Source organism: Mauremys reevesii, linkage group 10, assembly GCF_016161935.1.
Source record: "Mauremys reevesii isolate NIE-2019 linkage group 10, ASM1616193v1, whole genome shotgun sequence".
NCBI lineage: Eukaryota > Metazoa > Chordata > Testudines > Geoemydidae > Mauremys > Mauremys reevesii.
Window position 1 is genome coordinate 36,226,917 of NC_052632.1, and position 21,328 is coordinate 36,248,244.

General features: G+C 48.5%; 1 long non-coding RNA gene across 1 annotated transcript in view; it reads left to right on the plus strand.

Moving 5' to 3' along the window:
- The first annotated feature begins 443 nt into the window (after window positions 1-443).
- Window positions 444-21,328, plus strand: part of LOC120372760 — a 53,901-nt gene continuing 33,016 nt past the window's right edge. The window contains exons 1-3 of the long non-coding RNA XR_005585175.1: window positions 444-608; window positions 16,999-17,100; window positions 20,320-20,412. This is a non-coding gene — a long non-coding RNA (uncharacterized LOC120372760). The remainder of the gene's footprint in view (window positions 609-16,998; window positions 17,101-20,319; window positions 20,413-21,328) is intronic.

Below are 21,328 nucleotides of genomic sequence, written 5' to 3' on the forward strand. Positions count from 1 at the left end.
GGTGTAAATTGTGTTGGTAACAGGATGGTTCACTAGTTTAAACATCTGTTTTTGGGAGGTGTGTTCTAGAGCATAAGTTTCTAAATATAGATTCTTGTGAAGTTTTATCTTATGAATATTCACTTGTTGAATGTACATTTTGTTTTTCATCTCTGAGCTTCCAGAACAGAGCCTTGCACACAGGATAGCCTTCCCAGCTGTCTGATTAAACTCTCCCATAGAAAGCTTTTGCGAAAACAGTACCATTATTGTTTCATTTTGTCTCTCTCCCCTTTAGTTATTTTCTTTCAGAGCACTTTAAGAAAGCCCAGCCACTGTGCCACATGCAACCCCTAGTCATCTAAGGACTTAGGGCAAAATTATGATCTCATTTACACCTGAGTAAATTTTAACATCAGTGGAATTACTCCAGATTTATGCAGGTGTAACATATTACAATTTCATATGAGAATTTGGTCATCCACCATCCATACAGGGAGTTCTTAACAAACGCTGAATAGAGCAAATACTTCTAACAAATATCCATCTACGATTTAAAGTGGGCAACTGGGATGATGAATTTCAAGATGGAGGTGCATTGGAAGAACTGAATATGGGATGCTTGCAAGGTACCTGCTTCCTTTCTATATAGTCATTTTATGCAGTGCTTGTTGTAATGCTGGCAGACCAGATGCCAGGTCATGCCAATGCCCCAGGACTCACTGAATACTGGCAAATGCATAGCTGGAAACCAGTCTCGCTTACCTGTGTGTTAGTATAGTTAAAATAAATATTAGAGTTATGAGAATGTGTTTAGTGTTTAGACCTTATGGAATGCTTGTAGGATGCTGCATGTCTTAATCTTGCTTTATTATACCTATATCCCAGGTTATAAGGTAACGTTTAAATGTTTACTCTGTAACTACAAAAATGTTTGCTAAGACTGCAAATCCCCCCCAGTCAGGGGAAAAGCATCCCAAGTGTCAAATACTAGTTCATCACAAGAGGCATCATCTCCTCCCCACCAAAAGGTCTGCAGACAACAGACATACCACTGTAGACAAAAGACTTTGTCGATTGCTTCCCCCACACCCCGGAAGATGGTATGTGCCCAAACCCTTGTCCCATCCTAGCTTGAATGCTGAAGGAAGAAAATAAAAATGCCTGTTAAGAAGAAATTTTTATTCCTATGCTGCTGAAACTCTGAGGGGTCAAGGGTTGCTGAGTGTAAGCAAGGAGTGGTCAGCTCCTTGCTTACACTTAGTTTGGGTTAGCCCCAAGGGACTTATAGCAGCTACTATAATCTTTTGGAACCTCACACTGTATCTGAGTTGTGTGTATACCTTTATCTACTTTAACCTTGTAAATAACTCATATTACTTTTTCCTGGTTAATAAATCTTTAGTTAGTTAATTACAAGATTGGCCACAAGCATTGTCTTTAGTTTGAGATCTGAAGTACAGTTGACCTGGGGTAAGTGACTCATCCTTTGGGACTGGAAGTAACCTGAACATTGATGTGATTTTCAGTGTAAGTGACCATATGTCACAAAGTCCAGCTTGCCTGGGTGGCAAGACAGACTGGACTGCACAAGGGGATGCTCTGTGATCCCATGGGAAGACTGCTGTAGTGCTTTAGGAGTTCACACTTATTACTGGGCAAAATCTAATTATCAAACATACAACCAGTTTGGGGTTTCCCCCAGCCTTTTAACAGTCTGCCCTGAGGTTGGCATTCATGGTCTTGAGCCACTCCAGACAGCATGACATTTGTCATCATGGACTCTGAGCTCCTATATGAGGTTTAGTTGTCACTAGCAGTTCAATGCTTTTATGCACATGAATAATCACTAGAAAAAGAATGACAGAGAGATATACGGAGATATACATTCTTCCCAAAGCGTCTTGGATGTCAGATTGTTTCTGGGCAGAGGATTTTTCTTTCTATTACCAGCTATTCTCTTCTTCAGTTGTGTCTAGTTATCCCCCAATCCAGCTTCACATGGTGGTTAATGGAACAGAAATGATGCAATTGCTCCAAGAAGAGCTTTTAACCAGTGGAGTCCAATTAAAGTAACCCCTTTTTTCAGAAAATAATCTCCACTCAAAGAGTCCATTTTCTTTGCATCTGATGAAAATATATGGAATAACATCATCCTGATGGAGACAGAGGTTTGAAACATCCTTTGAGCAGCTATGTGCAACCATATATAGGAGCAGGAATTAGCTGGAGCTTATTTCTCACATGAGCTGATATCCCTTCCAGGCTAGCTCTAGTCCTTCCTACCACTTTTCCAAAAGGCAGTGTTAGGGGCCTTGGCATTACATCCGCGAGCCAATAGTGTCCATATGGCTTATCTATTCTATACAGGTTCTGATACCGTGCTCATCTCCAGAGTATCTGAGTGCCTTCCAGTAGTGCATTAAATGACGTGACTCACATCTGTCATGTGTTGTTTGTTCAGTGTCCAGTTCCAGGAGCCTTGCTATTGCAAATCCCACCTTCTGATCTAGCAGGGAGGCTATCTCTGAGCAGGGTAAGGAGCAGAAGAGTTCAGGTCACTGCTTCTCCCATGTGCCCTATTGCTCCCATGGAGAAAGGAGAGGGAGGGGAGCTGTTGCTAGGGCAGCTCTGCTGCTAAGCTACTCATGAAAGACTAAAAGCTGCTACTGTTATAGGCATAAACTTCCTCTGTGCAAAAACCATATTTAAAAAAGACTGCAAGAAAATGGCAGCTTAAGTGGAACAAACCAATTTAAAAGAATCTTTTTTTTAATTTTTTTTTAGAAAAACGATTCAATGGAGCTTTTCTTAACTGGATTAGGCAATTAACCTGTACCGAGAGAACACTTCCCAGCATGGAGCGCCACGGCCTCTGCTGGCCCCCTGCCAAGTGCTATTCAGGACCTGGCAGTGCTGGCATGAATAGGCTCAAGGGATCCCAGCAAGGCAGTGCGGGAAATGATGGCATGGCCCACCATGCAAAAAAAGGGAGAGTGAGTATTCTTCTCCACAGTCGTGGCATGACTCTTCCCTCCCAACCTCCCCACAAAAGTGATGGTATGCTCCAACTTGCCCTGCACATTTTCTCTCAATTTGTCACTTGACAGCAGTGAGAAGAGGGGGACTGAATAACCACCTAAAGTCCCCAGGAATAACCACCTAAAGCCCTTCTCCCCGAATAGTCACCTATAACACCACCCTCTCTCCCTGGAATACCCACTTACAGCTCATTTGGGCAGAGCTTTCTGGGGGCCACTCCCAGACTGTAGAACGAACTGCCCCAGGAATCCAGGATCCTCACAAACCTCACCACCTCCTGCTCCAGGGGCACTCCTCCACCTGCCTTCTCCAACATAAACAGAGAGCAGTGTGGGTACGTGTAAACACCTGACCAAAACAAAGCACCCCACTGCACACACAATTCTCCCTCTAGGGCGAAGGTGAGAGAAAGAATGAGCCACTCTTGGCAGACGTTAGCCACATCGCTTAATGCACTCCAGGAAGGCACTTGGATATTATGGGGATGAGAGTGGTATAACAACCCCTTATAACCCCCAGGATAACCATAGAGAACCACCCCATAAATAACCAGCTGTAACTGCCCAGAATAACAACCTCAAACCCCACCCGCAGAGCTCTGTGAAGGGGTTTGCTGTCTCCTCACCATGTGGGGGTGGTTGCTGCCTCTAACTCCCTGCAGGGTGCGATAAGCTACACCCCTACAAGTCCTAGATAGGAAGAGCCCTTTTCCTATCCCCCATGCCTCTTTCCTCTGTCATTTCATCTGAGCTGGCTGGATCTGCAGATCCTAAACCTGTCAGTGCTGCTGTTCTCCCCTGAGTCAGAGAAGCTTTTCAATCTGACTCCAAAATGAGACTCCTACAGCAGTAAACAGAGTGATCACAAACCTGCTTTGAAGTTACCATTTAAATAACCTGCAGGGCTTCACTAATGCAGGGAAAGGAGGGAAAGGAAATAATTCCCTCCTTCCCCCTGCTTCTCTCTCAGAGGCAGGGAAATGAAAACGAATCCCCAGGCAGGAGCAGGACACTGCATTTCATGGGGCTGCATGGAAGATGAATGACTTTCACTTACGGCTTAGTTAATGAGTCAGCAGATATTCATTCATGGACACAATTTATTAACCCATAAACGCTGCAGATGACGGTGTCATCGCTGTGATAAAGTTGTTTTCATTAGCTGTATAATTTATAAGGCAGCTGCTGCTGTGTATGTGCTTGCCCCTCGCTGGACTGCCTTGATACTGGGGAGGGAGGATGGGATGGCAGGGGAAAGGGAGGAGAGACGAGCCTGGGATCCCCCTGACACAGCTCAGACTGCGGGGAAGGGGGCTGGGCTTCATGCTGTCTTCTGCTGGCTCCCATCCCTGCAGGCTCTTGTTACTAACCCAGGGAAAAGGAGCTGTGTGAAAGGGAGGAGTGTTTGAGTCAGGCCTCTGGCTCTCCCTTGGAGCTGATAACCAGATGCTGGCTCTTGCCCTGAAAAGAGCAAGCGTAAAATCCATGCAATACCCAACAGCATCTGAGGGATGCTCAGAGTTACCCTGGAGAGGGGCTTGTCCTGCATTGGACAGGATGATGCCACTACGATGCGGATGGTCCTGAGATTATGTCACAGTCCTCTGACTGTTTCTTGTGTTGGGTGCTCACTGAACGTAAGCAGGCACTGTGCAGCCTCAGAGAGCTCCATGGGCAGCACCTCTAGCGGTGGTAACAATGCGTTTGTGGTGGAATAACCTGCCACCGGAGGCTGGGGGATCACACAGTGTGGCAGGGACTCAGGGAAGAGGAGACCCAAGGGGGAATCTGTAGAAACAATCACATTTATTATTATCGCTCCATTACAGCAGAACTCAGAGACTCCAGTTGGAATCAGGGCCTCATTGTGCTGGGTGTTGTACAAACACCCTGTAAGCAGGGGCGGCTCCAGGCCCCAGCACGCCAAGCGCGTGCTTGGGGCGGCATGCCGCGGGGGGCACTCTGCCGGTTGCCGGGAGGGCGGCAAGCGGCTCCGGTGGACCTCCCGCAGACGTGCCTGCGGAGGGTCCGCTGGTCCCGCACAGCTTCGGTGGAACCGCGGGACCAGCGGACCCTCCGCAGGCATGCCTGCAGGAGGTCCACCGGAGCCGCGGGACCAGCGACCGGCAGAGCACCTCCCGCGGCATGCCGCCCTGCTTGGGGCGGCGGAATGCCTAGAGCCGCCCCTGCCTGTAAGAGTCGATCCCTGCTCCAAAGAGCTCATAAGCTCATTGCCCGGGTACCGTAGCACCTTCCATCTGAGGCTCTCCAAGCACCTTACAGACGTCAGTGAGTTAAGTCTCATATTGCTGCTGTGAGGCCTGGGAGTGTTACCGGCCCCATCCTACAGGTGGGGTAACTGGGATGGGGAGAGGTTGGCAGACTCACCCACAGTCCCGGGGCAGGTCAGCAGTGGAGTTAGCCACAGCAGCCACAACTCCTGACTCCCAGTCTGGTTTCCTAACACCCAGGCCATGCCGCCTTCCTGTGGAAACTCAGTAACACACCCTTAGCCTCCTGGGTGCAAACTGGGAGCAGGAACTGCAGCAACAGCAGCACAGAGCAGGAGCAGCAGCCCTTGTTCCTAAACCCCTTCCTGCTGCCTTGGGAACATCATTCCCCCAAACAGGTGCACTTTCCTCCACTCAGGCTAAAGCAGCACCTGCTCTCCCACTGTGGTGCCTCACTGAGCTTGAGGACCCCAGAAAGCATCCAGCTCCAACATATCCCTCTGTCCTGAGCCAGCCCCCCACTATCTCTTCATGTGACACCTGAGCAAGCCTTCCTCTTGGCCAAGGGCATGTCCTTCTGCCAGCAGGAGGCAGTGGCAGTTCACCAAGCCCTAGGGGAGCCTGCTGCTCCCAGTGTGTGGATAATCTCCCTTGACCGGCCTGCCAAGTACCCACTCTGTCTCTCAAATCCCAATCCCACAGGGATCCTTCCCATCTTGTTCTCACTAGTAACCCCTTCCATGTTTTGTCTGCCTTTTCTCATTTCTGTCTAAGGCCCCGGTAGTGCACTTGGATCGACACAGCTGGGCCTTTGTGCCACGGTGGTTTTGGTTGCCCAGTTGGGGCTTTTGTCTGTGAGCTCTTCAGGACAGCAAACACAGAGCTGGGTGTATTTCACCAATGCCTCTATTCCATCCAGACACTGGGAGAGCCAGCCATCTGCACAGCCTGTGGTCAATGACAAAGGAAACCAAGTGTTGGGTGGTGTTAGCATCACAGCTCAGTGCACCTTGTGGTCTCATGTAGTTTCTGTATGTGGACGCTGAAAAGAACTCAGCAGATTCCACAGCTAAGGGTCCCTGGTGAGGACAAGAAGTACTTGCCTAAAACCTCTGGGGTCCCTCATAGAAAAAAGAACAGAGTCAGCACAACAATTACATCCACCCTACTGAGTCCTACAGACCAGGTGACCTATCAGAGCCTTTGATCCACCATGACAAACATGACAAACCCAAATAGCACTAGCAAAAACATTTCACCTTTCATCTCTGTGCGGCCAGTGCTGTCTCCTGGCTGTATCCAGTTCTGAGGCCTGTTAGAGGGAATGTAGGATACAGTAGGGTTTCAGGTAAGCTTGGAACTGCCCCACTCCTCCCTTCTCAGGGCGTTCTCCTGACAGTGGAATGCTAGAGACAGGCTGTCCTCTTTCATATCTGTAGCACGGGCTTGTATTTCATCCAACACATTTTATTGCATTCTGAGTTCTTTCCCAGTTTTTTTGTTAGACTCCAAATGGCTCCACATTCCCTTGACCCTACGCCAAGCAGTGACAAATAGTACATGTCCCCATCAGAAACCACGCAGGAGGTAGAGAGAGCACCACAAATACCAGCCTCAGCATGCAGCACATTAGCTCAAGTTTTTGAAGCTCAAGACTGATGGGTTGGAGTCGTCTGTTTCAATCTGCTCCTTCCGATTAAAAAGCTGTTAAAAGCTTCAGCCTGTCTCAGTACATCTGCTGCTTCGTGACCAATGAATTGCTTGTCCGGGATTCGAGGCTGTGGGTAGGAGGGTGATAGATTTGATGGGGGTTAGTGTTAGGAGATTTTTGTAAAGAGCTTGCCACAGCAAATGATCAGTCGGGTGTAGTGATTGCTCAACTGGCATGGTTTCAGTGGGAGAAGAGGAGCCTTAGGATATGTCTACACTGCACACTAAGCCCAGGTCTGTGAGACCCCGGCTTCTGGACTAGGTGTTTCTAAGCATCCACACTGCACTGTAAACCTAAGTGTACAATTGCTGGACCTGGGTGTCACTGTGCTAACACATACTGCACTACACAGACCTTCTGACTTGCGTCTGCGACTTGAGCTGTGTCCATGCTGCAAAATGACAGGACGTGGACTCGAGTCACAGTGGGACTCAGGCTCTGACTTGCCTTTCCTCCCTTGCAGGGTCCTAGGCCCTAGGTCCTGAGTGCTTGCCGACCTGGGTCAGACTGAGCTGTGTGTGGATGGAGCGGGGTGGGTGGGCTCAAACCTGAGTCAGAATCCAGGCTTAGTGTGCTGTGTAGGTATAGCTTAAGTGGCCCTTGGACATCTCTGGCCTCTGAAAAGCTAGCGTTTGCTTATGCCTCTTGATTGCTTTCCCCTCTGCTGCTCTGTAATTGTGTTGTGGATTGGCTTTAACTGTATAATACCATTCTCTAAATGCATTATATATTATGTCTGTTATTAATTCTGTAACCTTATGATTAAATCTGTAAAGCATTTATGCCAAGGACTCTATAAACATAACATATTATTGTTCCTCTTTACTTGCCACACATTCCCATTTTCAAAGCACAGCCGTTCCATGAGACGAATTCAGGGCCCATGGAGATCAGCAGGGGTAGATTTGGGTTTTTCTTGTGTGAGAAGGTTGGGCATTTCCTGGTAGACAGGGAGAATGGAAACATACTAAACTATACAGTCAATAGAAGCAGTGTGTAAAGTTTTCTGCAGGGGAAGGGGATACAATAGCCACACTCTGCTGCCGTACTAGTCTGATCTGTCTCAGCCTCAAAGGCATTTGGCGAAGGAGTGCAGAGGAAACAAAGACATCCCTGGTATTTCTACAGATGGGATGAGGGCGCTGGACTCAGATCAGGTTTAGGCTGGGTCTAGGTTTTGTGTCTGAGGCCAGGTCATGGCTCAGGGTTTGAGTCTGAAGCTGACCCAGGGGTTGGTTTCAGGGTTTGGATTCAATTATGCCAAAGCTGATTTTGTGAGCTTCAGGCTTTACACAGCGAAGGCCAGGCAAGATCGGCCAAGATTTCAGCCACATCCCAGCAAGAAAGAGAAAAGAGGTTCCTCCCAATTTAAATACAACACAGAACCGGAATCATACAGGATGGAGAGGATCCAAAGATTCAAGCCCAACACTCTCCCCACTCAGGAAATTATCAGCAGGTGCAGGTCCCTGGCTCTAGACCACCTTTGTAGGGCCCCCCAGTGAAGGGCGAATGCCTGGGGCATTCTTAAGGGGAGGGAGGCATGACATGGTTTTCCTACACCCTGGCATTCCCATCTGTCAGAATAACCAACAGGGGCTGCGGGCAGCCAGCTGGAAGTTATGGTGGCCATTGAAGCTGCTCTCATGTGTGTGGGGCTGAATCAGCCCCTGACAGTCTCAGCACCATTCGCCTGCTGCAGTTCTGGTGCCAAGATCCACTCCAGCCCAGAGAGGAATTGGGTGACTTCCTCGGGGCAGGGGACACATCATGATCTCTGTCTATAAAGCTTTGAAACAAAACTAATTCAGAGTATCACAGTCATGGTGGGAGCCCAGGCTGGGAAATAATGGGTTTGTAATTGTGCTCACTGCATTCCTCAAACGTGTGGCTAACTGGGGGGGGAGGGAATGCCCCCCCAACCCTCCTCTCCACCTCATTGGCTCCTCTCTGAGCCTGCTTGTTTCCACCTGTGTCTCTATTTCCACCAACTTGCCTGATCTGCCCAGGCACAAACATGGTGAGCAGGTACCAGTTCTGATTCATTTCGGTCCATCTTAGTAGCCAAAACATGCTGCTCTCCCCCCTCCCCGCCCGCAGCATCTTGGAAGCATAAAGAAAAAAAGATGTCTGGCAAATGGAAATTCAATTGGTTTAATATAGAGACTATTTTACTGCAGTCTGACTGGAGCCTCTTATTAAGAATCAGATGGAATTTCTAAACAGGGAGCGCCGGTCCCTTGGTGGGGGCAATCTCCAATCATACACCAACATTGCTCTTGACATATTTATGACTCCAATAAAATCTCCCATCTGGTATATTTTAAAATAAAATTGAAAATTTATCACTTTCCCTTAGTTGGTTTGTCGTTCTCCCCGGGAGAAGATAGCCGGCCTGAGATTATTGCATCGGCAGCCTGTCAGCTGAGGTTAGGCCGAAGTGTGATTTAAATTTCAATACTTTCCACATTACAGCTGTCTGGGGTGGGGAAATTACAAGGAGAAAAGCGGAGAGTGTGTTTCTGCTGTTATTTCTGTTCGTTAGGCTCCCCCTGATTTTGTTTTGTTTTACTTTTTTTAGCTCTGCCTGCTGCTCTGTGTCTGGGGGAAAAACTCTGGTGCTTTGTTGGAATCCCAGCAAAGTAACCCAGCAGGCAATAGCGGGAGGGCCAGGAAGACTCAGGAGAGGATGAGAGGGAACCCAGGTCCAGACACTCCTTCTGCTTTTTTATTATTTGTATTCTGGTAGCATGTAGAGGCTCCTATCAAGATCAAAGCCCCGCAGTGCTAGGCGCTGTGCAAACATGGAGCAAAAGACAGTCCCTGCCCCAAAGAGATCACAATCTCGATAGGCAAGGCGGAGCAAAGGGAAGGATCTTTATGCCAATTTCACAGATGGGGAAGTGAGGCAGAGTCTAAGGGCTGTATCCATTGGCAGTCAGCAGAAATGAATCCAGCGCTTCCAAAGTTCAGTGCAGTGTCTTACTCACAAGACCATGCTATCAGGGCTGCTAGCTTTTGCCTCCGAAATTTGGGTCCCAAATGATTACCTGTAGCTTGCATTATTATCCTGTATTGTGCACACGATACAAGACTGAGAGAGGAAAGGCCTCCTCACTCCGCTTTCTGCCCACTTCCATGCTCGGACCAGGTGAGAAGGAAACTGCCCAGTTTCCCAGGTCTGAAATGGTTGCAAGTGGAAAAGAGTCTGTGGGTGCAGAGCCTTTGGGACACCCCTACAGGGGCCCTGCGTGACATAAGCTATTCCACCTCCCCATAATGCATTGCTCCCACTACTGCATTCACACATTCTCAGCCTCTCAGAGCTTCACCCATTGGGAGGTTAGATTAGGTACACTGCTTTCTGTGCTGGTGAGGAACCAGCTGGGGGCTAGATTGTCACAAGCCTTGCTTGGCTGTGCCTGGGAGTAACCCCCACCCTGCTCCGCACTCAGGTGTGGTAGGGCCACTTGCATGATACTCCCCACTGTGAGCGGGAAGGGGATGGGAAGGGAAAGGAGCCCTAACTCTTGGCAGGTGCCCAATGGGGAGTAAGATGCTCTATGAAAGGGGTGAAGTAACTTGCCCCTGCAACCCCCCACCCACCAGAGCATGTGGGGAATAGGGAAGGAATCGTGACTGTGCATCATGATGTGCTCTATGGGGTGGTGCAGACTGTATGGGTCTTACACCCAGCAGTACAGATTATGGGGCAGGTGCTCAACCAGCTGGGGGATTAAACCCTGGGCCCTAGGCATGGCGTGTGTGTGCTGTACCAGATGAGAGATTAAACCTAGCAGCCTAGGTATTGTGCATCTGCTGTGCCAACTGGGAGATTAAACCCAGTGCCCTACATACTGTGCCTGTTCTGTACCAGATGGGAAATTAACCCCAGGGTCTCTGGCTTCCTGGTTACAGTCTGTTCAGCCCTCTGGACAGACTGTAACATTGTAACACACCAAGGTGGGAGTGTGTGCCTTTTATGCACACTATATGAGTTTGTGTTTTTGTTCAGGAGCGATGGTGTGCAGTGCACTTGTGTCTTGCCTCTGAGTGTGCTGTTTGTGACTGTGCATGTGCATCAGGGTTTTGTGCACCTGGCATATTGGTGCGATTGTGTCTGTGGTTCTGAGTACACTTCTGTGTGCATGTGTTTGTGTGTGTCATTAGGATGTGACAAATTCAGTCTCACAGGAGGAATGTGTGTTTGCAGATGACGTGTTTTTGGCTCTTCTCTGAGTATATTTCATCTACGTAGACTTCAGATATGTGTGGCAATTAACTTATGCAGTTGTTTTAGTGTGATTGTTTGTGGTTCAAACAAATAAGCACATGCATAATAAATGTGTGCAGTTTTTGTTGTAAGCAGATGTGCCAGTGTGGTCTTCTTTGTCTAGTTCATATCTGTGTGAATCCTTAGTGTGTGTAATGTATACATATTTTGTTTGTGTTCTCAATGTATGCATGTATAATACTGTATTGTGCATGTGTTTGTAAATGCCTGCTTTGTCATTGCTTGCATGCCTTCCGTGTGCATTGTGTGGGTTATGTGTGTGTATATGTGGTGTTGTCTGCTGGCACAGAGACAGGAGTGTTCAGAGTTTTCATACCTTTCAAATAGCAGGAGAGATGTCCATATATTTTGCAATTTTCTAACACTTCAACCATCCTTCATGGTTTAAATGCCTAAGTGTCCGTCTAAGTGATGTATGTCAAAACTTCAGGAGGGATATTTAGGAGATAACGTCAATGGAATGGAACAGTGTCATGAGATAATGCTTTCCTGATGCTACATAAAAGCCAAAATGGTGAAGAAGAGGCACAAATAAAATACAAAATGAACAAAACCAACCAAGGTAAAGTTGAGTCGTTTGGTTTCAGAGTGGGAGACATTTACCAGGTGAGAACCTTTTAGTCCTACCTCTCTGTTTCTATTTTATGCCACACAGGGATCTTCCCAGCCAGCCCCCCAACTCCTACTCTGTGGGACCAGCCACAGGTTGTCACATCACATTTGAAACAAGATGTGGTGATAAAAACATTGCAGTGTGGTCCCCTCCCCTGCCCTGTCTCATGCTCAGGTGCTTTTGCATGCAGGTTAAGGGATTTTGTTATCCCAACATTTCCTTTCACTGACACTTTAAAAGATGTGTAGCATAATAGCAATGATTGAAGCACCTGCTGTTTTTCTCTGTAATTATCCAGTTTCCTCATTGGGAACCAGTTTATTGCCATCTAAGAGTGCAGCAGTCCTATTATCGCTTAAATAAGAGTCAGCCAAGCACCAACCCGCCAGACTGCTGCTAACACCATTCCAGCTATACAGACATAAAAGTGATTTCCCTCTGCTGCTGGGTCCCCCTGGAGCAATGGAGTCCGTCCAGGGAAAGAGAACGTATGAAAGGTAAAGTAGAATGGGGCTGCAAAGGGCAAAGGACTGCAGAGGGGGCTGGGAAGGACAGGCCCTTGCACAAGAGGAATGGGAGGGGATGTGCACTGCACAAGGGGAATGAGAGGGACATGTCTCTGCAAAGGCTCTAAACCATGGGATTTAGCATGGCAGCCTGAGCAGTAACAGAGCTCTGTGCCCAGCATAGGGCGTGCACAGGTGTGATCTGCTAACAGATGCATGCGAGATGTGTAAGTGGCATTACCTACTTCCGCTTTTTCTCTCACTTGTTGGTGCCCCTGGAGAACTCCAGAGCTTCCATTCATCACCCGGATGCTGCTCTGGGCAGGGTTCTCTCTGCATTGCACTGGGGTAAATTTTGCCTCTCTTGTATTTCCTTCTGGCCCTTCATGCAATGCATTGATCTGCTGTGCAAACCCTTTCCTCTAGCCAGCAGGCGGAGTGAGGGGCTCGTATTTTGGGCTAGCTATCTGAATTCCAAAGATGCCCTGTGTCCTGGAGTCCTCTTTTACTGTGGCAGGGTTGGAACATTGTCACTAATAGTAATACCACCACCTACCTCTTAATTAGTCCTTTCCAGCTGCAGATCTCAAAGGACTTTACAAAAGGGTGTAAGCATCATTAGCCCCATTTTACAAAGGGGGAAATGGGAAGTGCCTTGTCCAAGGTCACCCACAGGCTAGTGGCAAAGCTGGGACTAGAACCCAGATCTCCTAAGCTACAAGCCAATGTGCTCAGGTCATATTGCCTCCCTTAGGGGACTTGCTCACATCCTGGGGCAGAGGAAGGTGGTCCCTGAACTGTAGGCAGCAGCCAGGTTCCAGGAGCTTAATAACAGAGTGGGAGAACTGGGGTTGTGAGACATTGAGAGTGAGCTGTATAAGGACTGACAACTCCAAGGACCTGCTTCAGCTTTGCCCTCACCAGCCAGGGCCTTAACTTCAAATCTCAAATGGCCAACAAATTGCCAGTCACTGTGTTGTTACTTTGGGCCTTCACAGCCATCTGTGCTCCAGAACCCCCCTTCTGGATCCCCAGCGTGTGTCTACACGGCAAAGAAAAACTCTCAGCATTGAGTCTCCAAGCCTGGGTCACTTGACTTGGGCTTGTGGGGTTCAAGCTGCAGGGCTGAAAATAGCAGCGTAGAGCTGCGGGCTTGGGCTGCAGGCCAGGTTCTGAAGCCTGGCAAGGCAGGAGGGACTCAGAGCCTGAGCAGGAATGTCTACACTCCTATTTCTTTTAGCCCGGCAGCCCGAGACCCATAAACCTGAGTCAACTGACCCGGGCTCTGAGACTTGAGGCTGCAGGTTTTTTGGTGCAGTGGAGACACATCCCAACTCATGGCCTGAGCTACAAGCAGGAGGAGAAGCTGGAGTTAGCCAGCCAGCATGCAGGCTGGGAAGAGGGAGGGAGAGGCAGAGCTGTGGGGGTGGGCAGTCAATACACCGACTGCCTTCCACACTGAGTGAAACTTAGAGACTGCTTCCTCTCCAATGAAGAGAAGAAAACATACCACCGTGCCCTCAAAGCCCTGGCTAAACCCTAGCTCAGCCCACTGGGCCTTACTTCGACTCGTTAGCATCCCAGGCGCTTCAGCTGCATTTCCTGTTTCCCCTAGCAACTGAACTCTCCACCCCCACTTGTGGCCTCCTCCTCCCCCCCTTGCCTGGGACATGATGCTGGAATGGCATTCCGGCCTAGCTGGAATTGTTTATCAGAGCAGAGCTCTGAAACCTTCTCCAAAGCCTTTGGAGAGCCGAGCGCGGCTATTTGTCATGTGCCGCTGTTGGAAAGCGCTATGGGAAAAGGTCAGGGGGCAGAGTGGGAACGAGCAGGTCACGGATTCATTGGGGTTGGGGCACAACAACAACATTGGTTCTGTAGGATCTCAGGGCCTCCTCGGCTAAATAAGCACTTCTGACTGAACTGCCTGGGAAAGACCGAGGACTGGCCTCCTGAAAATGGGTGTTGGCTGCATTCCTCCGGGTTTGCAGATTGGCCACCAGTATTAGCATCTCTCTCCCTCACTCGGCCTGTGAGCCTGACGGAGCCGAAAACATAGCGCACAGCATTTTAAAAAACCCTTTTCCTTTCTGTTTTGACCCTTGTAATATAAGGGGAAATTCTATAAGCAGGGGCTGCAGGCCTGGGATGTGGGTTCCTTATTCCAGCCCCTGTCACAGAGCTGGATTGGTTCTGAGACCAGAGGCTGCAGGTGCAGGCTGTGTGGTTCCACCACAATGCCCCCGCCCCTAGGGGCGGCTCCAGGCACTAGCACGCCAAGTGCGTGCCTGGGGCGGCAAGCCAAGGGGGGCGCTCTGCCGGTCGCCATGAGGGTGGCAGGCAGGCTGCCTTTGGCGGCTTGCCTGCGGAGGGTCCGCTGGTCCCGCGGCTTTGGTGGACCTCCCGCAGGCATGCCGCCGAATCCGCAGGACCGGGGACCTCCCACAGGTGAGCCGCTGAAGGCAGCCTGTCTGCCGTGCTTGGGGCGGCAAAATACCTAGAGCCGCCCTGCCCTCCCCCAACCCCCCATGGCACAGGGCTGGGTCTGAGAGCAAGGGCTGCAGGGCTCATTACTGAAGGGCCATTTGGCTTTTTCTTTCCTCTGTTCCTTTGCTTTATTGAATGTTGAAGGAAAAATTTAAGAAAACACAAATCAAACAAATAATCCACCCCGCCTTCCGCCTCTATGCTGGTTACACCAGTGAGAACAGGCAGGAGAAGGAGGAGGCTGCGAATAATTTACATTGTAAATAGAAGCTGAATGTGCATTTCCCAACTCCGTCACCATCAATCACTCAAATTTCCTCCACAGTATGGAATAAAGGAGCACAGTCCACCCTCTCCCCAAGGGAGGGAAAAGACTAGCTCGTTTCATTGCCTCAAACTGCTGATCACTCAAAACATTTGTTGTCTGTAGGCACGGACAGTTTTCAATCCTAATTTTCAGCTTCCTCTGACTCACTCTCACAGAGACGTACCCAGCCACACATCCCCCCACGCTGGAGACTTGCATTTTCTCAGTTCCAGCTCCATAACGGGTCGGATGGTGATGATGCAGTGTGGGATAGCGCTCCGCCCCACAGTGTACTTTGTTCTTCTAGCGTGTTGGAAGGTTTCTTCTCTTCCCTGCCATACTGCTGCTCTCTCACTCCCCATCCCACTACATGTGTACCCCATCAGTGAGGGTGTATTACAGAGGCCCCTCCCTGCTGATCCACAGAGGATATGAGTCATTACAGCCTCAAGCTGTCCAAGGTTGGCTCTTTAGCTGTAGCTGCACATGCATTTTAGCTCTGGAGTTCCCCGGCTCAGTCCCTGGTGTGCCAGCCCAGCTATGGGCACATCAGCACAGAGGGGGACTTGTACACATGCGTTATGGGGTAGAGTTTCAAAGAAAAAAGGGCAGTTAGGTATCCAGATCCCATTTATCTTCGCAAATTTCCCTCTTTCTTAGTGGTTGTGTTGGGTTTACGACAAGCCTACCGTGGGGCCGCGGTGGAAATGCTCCGAGTGGGGTGTGTACACATTTCACATGGCTAGCTGCACACCTGCTCTGTTGGGGATGATGGGAGCTGTGGCAGAAATAGAGAGAATGGGACTAGGAAAAGGAGCAGCAGGAGATAGAAAAGGAGAAGAGAAGGCATGAAAGAGAAGTAGAGACAAGAGAAGAAAAAAGAAACGGGAAGAGAGAGGGAATAAAGCAATTAGGGAGTGAAAAGTTGTTGTGTCTTCCACTTTTTGCACAACAAACAGTGTGAAGAAGTGACACAGGCATGGTGGGGTCCAAATGACAGTGGTTACTGAATGCACACAACGCGCGAGGCCTGGCTACATAGACCCACTGCTGCTCTGGTGGCTTCCAAAACACAGAACATGGTGAGCACCACTAGAGGGCTCATGCGCTCTCTAAAGGAATATGCCCTATTCCAATACACTACAGGAGTAAGTAGAGAGAATCTCTTCTCTGATTGAAAAGGCACTAGTGGATTTAAAAGGCCCCATCAGCAAGGGCCTTGTTCTGCAGTCGTGAGACTCCCAGCATTGGACCCTTAATGCTATTAAATGACCAGCTAATCTGCTCCAAGGGGACTTAGACCACAGGCAATTCCACTGCTAAGGGATAGCCAGGGGGCTGGGGCTATATTCAGCCTTCCCATGGTTCCAGCAGCACTGGGCATGCTGGGGTGGGTGGGGGGGAGGTGGCAGCTGTGCATTCTCTTTGCAGCATCATTAACATAATTGGAAGTGAGACGTGTTTAACATTAAGTTGTTTTCATAAACAGGCCGATTACAGGTGATGTCCTTGGAGAGGGCTGTTTTGGCCAGGAAATTCCTCTTGGCTGTAGGGGGCAGAGGGAGAGCTGCAGCTCTGCTCCCTGGGGATGGGAGCTCTCCAGGTTTTAGGAGCGAAGCAGTGTTGGGTTTTGGCAGTACTGGGATAGGAGACCTGTAGGGAAACCCAGGTGCTGGGAGGAAGTGGTGCTGCTGATTCAGTAGGCAGTGCTCTTCCTTCTGTTTGTATTGGACCTACGTCACCCAGCCACGTCCTTCGTTGATCATCACCCACCAGCTGGTCACTGCTCTCCTTTTGTAACCCCTGTAACCTTCTCTTGCTGTCCACAGGTCTTGGAACTGCAAGGCAGGAATCTGCCCCATTGAATCTATGATAGCTTCACCATTCGCAGCTTCCAAAAAGTGGGGATGTGCTGCCTCTGGAAAGAAAAGGTGGGTTCATCTCACAACTTGCACATATCCCCGCTGTGCCTCAGCTCGGAGAGCTGAGGATGTGGCAAGCACTCTCTGAGTCATGCAGCTGATAAATGGGCAATATTTATTGTTTCCCTTGGGTTGGCTGTGGTGCCTCTGGTTATGCAGGGATTAACACAGGGGGGCTGCATTCAGTGAAAGGAGGATGTGTTCGCTTTTATTAGCAAATGGTGAGTCCAGGTTAGGTGAAGTCTCTAATCAGCATGTGGAGTCCTACTGGCATCTCTGACTGATTGAGCAGCTGGAATGGATCTGAAAAAGGAGAAAATCAACACTGACTGAGGGAGAAAAATCTCTGTCTTGTCCCATGTTAAGCAAGAGAGACGCTTAGTGGTCATCTGGAAGAAAGACATTTCCTTTGGGTCGAGTTATTGACATGTAATTGATGGCAAGGCCATGGGGTATTTGCTGGGGTGGAGTTGGCACACCCATTCAGCAGCTGCACCTGACTCTAAAAAGGATATATGCTCCAGCTACAGAAGGGACTTTAGCCTGCATGGGCTGCTCTTTGCCGTGGTCTCCCACAGCTCTATGTGAGCTCAGCATAGAGCAATCACAATAAACATGCCCAGGTACCAAGCAACAGCAGGGAAAAAAATAATAGCCAGGACTCTGCATATGGGGTTTGGTTCCCTGGTGTGGTGGAGTCCTTTACATCCCAGATGAGGTTGTGAGGATCTACCTCCCATGTGGCCCAGTGGACTGAGAATCAGGAGAGATTTTTTTTGGTGCCTCTGCCATTAACTTGTTAGGGGACTTTGGGCAAGTCACATTCTCTTTCTGTACCTCTGTTTGTCCATCTGTAAAATGGGGTTAATGATACTTACCCACCTTTGTAAAGTGCTTTGAGAACAACAGGTGAAAAGTGCTGTGTAAGAGCTAAATTTTATTATTATGACCACCCATCTCTGACAGAGAGGAAGGCTGCCCAGAACTCCCTAGGAGTCTGTCAGCATGACTCCTAAACAGTCTAGCAGGGTCAGGTTAGTTCTCATGCAATCTCTTGAACTGCATAGAGGCCTCCAAATGCGTTATATGCCTCCAAAATTCTAAGGGCATGGGCTGCTACAGCACAAAACAGAAATGAGCTACAAAAACTGAGTGGCAAGTGGGCATTGAAGAACCATGTGCTTCTGGACCTTGTCTCTGGAGCAGACATAGGAGGAGGGAGCTGGGTCTGAGTTCTGCAAGTCTGATTAACTTTCTGGTGAGCTGCAGAATCTGAACTCCTCCTGGGGTATGAAGCCTGCAGAGTGGATCCCAAGGCAGTCCAGACCTTGACAGCACTCCCTAACTCATCACTTGGTTTCATTATCCCTGTTAGGCTTGTACATGGTGCTTCCTTTCCCTCTGCCGTCTTAGTATTCTTTCAATTTGTACTGTCCTAGTGAGAAGCCTTTCTTCCCCCTTGTGAGTGGAGTCTCCACTGGGGACTGAGAGCAGAACCAGCTTTATACATGTAGGCACCATTATGCACTGTCAACATGAATCATAGAATAGCAGGGTTGGAAGGGACCTCAGGAGGTCATCTAGTCCAACCCCCTGCTCAAAGCAGAACCAATCCCCCAACTAAATTATCCCAGCCAGGGCTTTGTCAAGCCTGACCTTAAAAACCTATAAGGAAGGAGATTCTACCACCTCCCTAGGTAACCCATTCCAGTGCTTCACCACCCTCCTAGTGAAAAGGTTTTTTCTTATATCCAATCTAAATCTCCCCTACTTCAACTTGAGACCATTACTCCTTGTTCTGTCATCTGGTACCACTGAGAACAGTCTAGATCCATCCTCTTTGGAACCCCCTTTCAGGTAGGTGAAAGCAGCTATCAAGTCCCCCCTCATTCTTCTCCTCTGCAGACTAAACAATCCCAGTTCCCTCAGCCTCTCCTCATACGTCATGTGCTCCAGCCCCCTAACCATTTTTGTTGCCCTCTGCTGGACTCGCTCCAATTTTTCCACATCCTTCTTGTAGTGTGGGGCCCAAAACTGGACACAGTACTCCAGATGAGGCCTCATCAATGTCGAATAGAGGGGAATGATGTCCCTCGATGTGCTGGCAATGCCCCAACTTATACAGCCCAAAATTCCATTAGCCTTCTTGGCAACAAGGGTACACTTGACTCATATCCAATTTCTCGCCCACTGTAACCCCAGGTCCTTTTCTTCAGAACTGCTGTCTAGCCATTCAGTCCCTAGTCTGTAACAGTGCAGTTTATTTACCCAGAGATTCCAACAGATCATTTTGCGTGGTGGAGAAACTCATGTCAAGGGCATCTTCAGAGCAAGTAGTTAGTGTTTCAGATCTCTGCTCTCTCTATATAGCTTGCTGACATGGATTTGCTCATTTTCAGAGCATGGTTTATGTGGTTTACCACCTGCTGATGTAAAACAAGCTGAGTGGCTTTTGTTCAGACTTTCCTGCATAATGTGAATGACAAGAGGTGCCATAACCAGAAGCAGTTTCAAAGGCTGCAAAGAGTAATTAACACACACAGTGAGACCTACCTTAAGCAACTACCTAGAAACTGGTCATCAAGTGGAGATGGGTCTTTAACTAAAGGTCAAATCAAATGGCACTGGAAACCTTGGGAAAGCTTTTAAGTGCTTGCTCAAAATGAGGCTACCTAATGGAGGTTATCCTTAGAGAAGATCTATCTGGCCACATGCACTAAAGGTTCAGTGGTCCAAGTCTTCTTACTCTCTGCTGATTTCAAAAGGAGTCAAAAGGGCTGAGCAATGTTTGTCTGGGTTGTCTGATGGAGGTTCAGTTAAGAGAGGCTGGCAAAAGTTTGAATGCTTCTCTGCAGCTCTAGCTGAATCAACCCAAGCTTCTCTCAGGGTAGACATCAGGTTGGTTGGCAGTCTCCTGAGGATTGTCTATCTCCCACAATCTCTGGTATTTACTAGCTCCCTAAGGTCAGAAATACCTTGAGAATAAGTGGTATTTTGGTGCTTTTGGTTATGTCTGAAACCAAGAAATGCATGAAAGGTAGCAATCCTGTTCTAACCAACCTGCATGCCCCATAATACCCAGGGTTAATTTTAGCACATAAACAATTAGTTTGCATCCACACACCACATAGTTAATGCTTGGCTAGTGACCGTGGCTGCCAACCATGGTTATAATTGGTTATTAGCTATTTGCCAAATAATTGGTTATTATTTATTTGTACTTTCCAGACACTTAGGAAGAATTGTCCCTGCTCCATCAACTCACAATCTAAGGTCGAAGAAGTCAACAGAGATGAGGGGAACAGACAATTAATCACAGAGGTGGGTCTCTAGAGTGACTTAAATATGGGCAAATGAGCCCAGGAAAGTTGAACCAGGCATGGAAGGGGGCTGCAGGGAAGTGATTGTGTGAGGCGGTTGGAAGTGGTGGCAGAGAGGAGGGGATGGAGTTATATAGCACGCTGGACAAGGTGACAAGAAGCTTAGGTTTGATATGATACCAGCTGGGAAGTCAGAGGAGGGATTCAAAGAGCGGGGTTAATTGACCAAAGGGATAGGCAAGGAAGATGAGTATAGATCCAGTTCAGCACACTGGGTTTTTTTTTCAGTGTGACAGGACCCCAGTGAGCCATGTTTATGTAACTGGTTTGGCTGGGTCTCCTTCCTCCCAGCTTCCTGGGTGGTAGGACACCCCAGAGTGCATTGTCTGACCTGTCACTGTTGGTCCTCTCTGTGCACTCTATCCCCAGCTGAGGGGCTGCCCAGATTTTCCCAGAATGCACTGGTACAAACAAGGTTAGGTGGCTCTTTAGATGTGGACATGTAGACATGGTTGCGATGGCAGAAAAATGTCTGTATGGACACAAATTGAGCTGTTTTCTTTGTAAAGAGATAAAGTAACTGTACAGTGGTTAAACATTATAATGCAGGCAGGGCCTTAGAAGGTTAATCAATGTACACACATCATTAATTTATGGGTCTGAGTGGTTCTGGAGTGGAGTTGTCACACTGGTTTAGATAATGCTAACTGTATGCACCCTGCCAGCTGCTACAATGTCTTAGTGGTTTGAGTTGCTGCATGCAGAATTATGGTGCCTTTGTGGGAATATTATGTTCTCTGAATAGAGCCCCACAGAGCAATTTGCCTCACCCGTACAAACCCATCCAAATAACTAGAAATGCCTTACAAACACAAAACAATTGAGAAAATAAATGTATTATACTGTACATCTGTGAC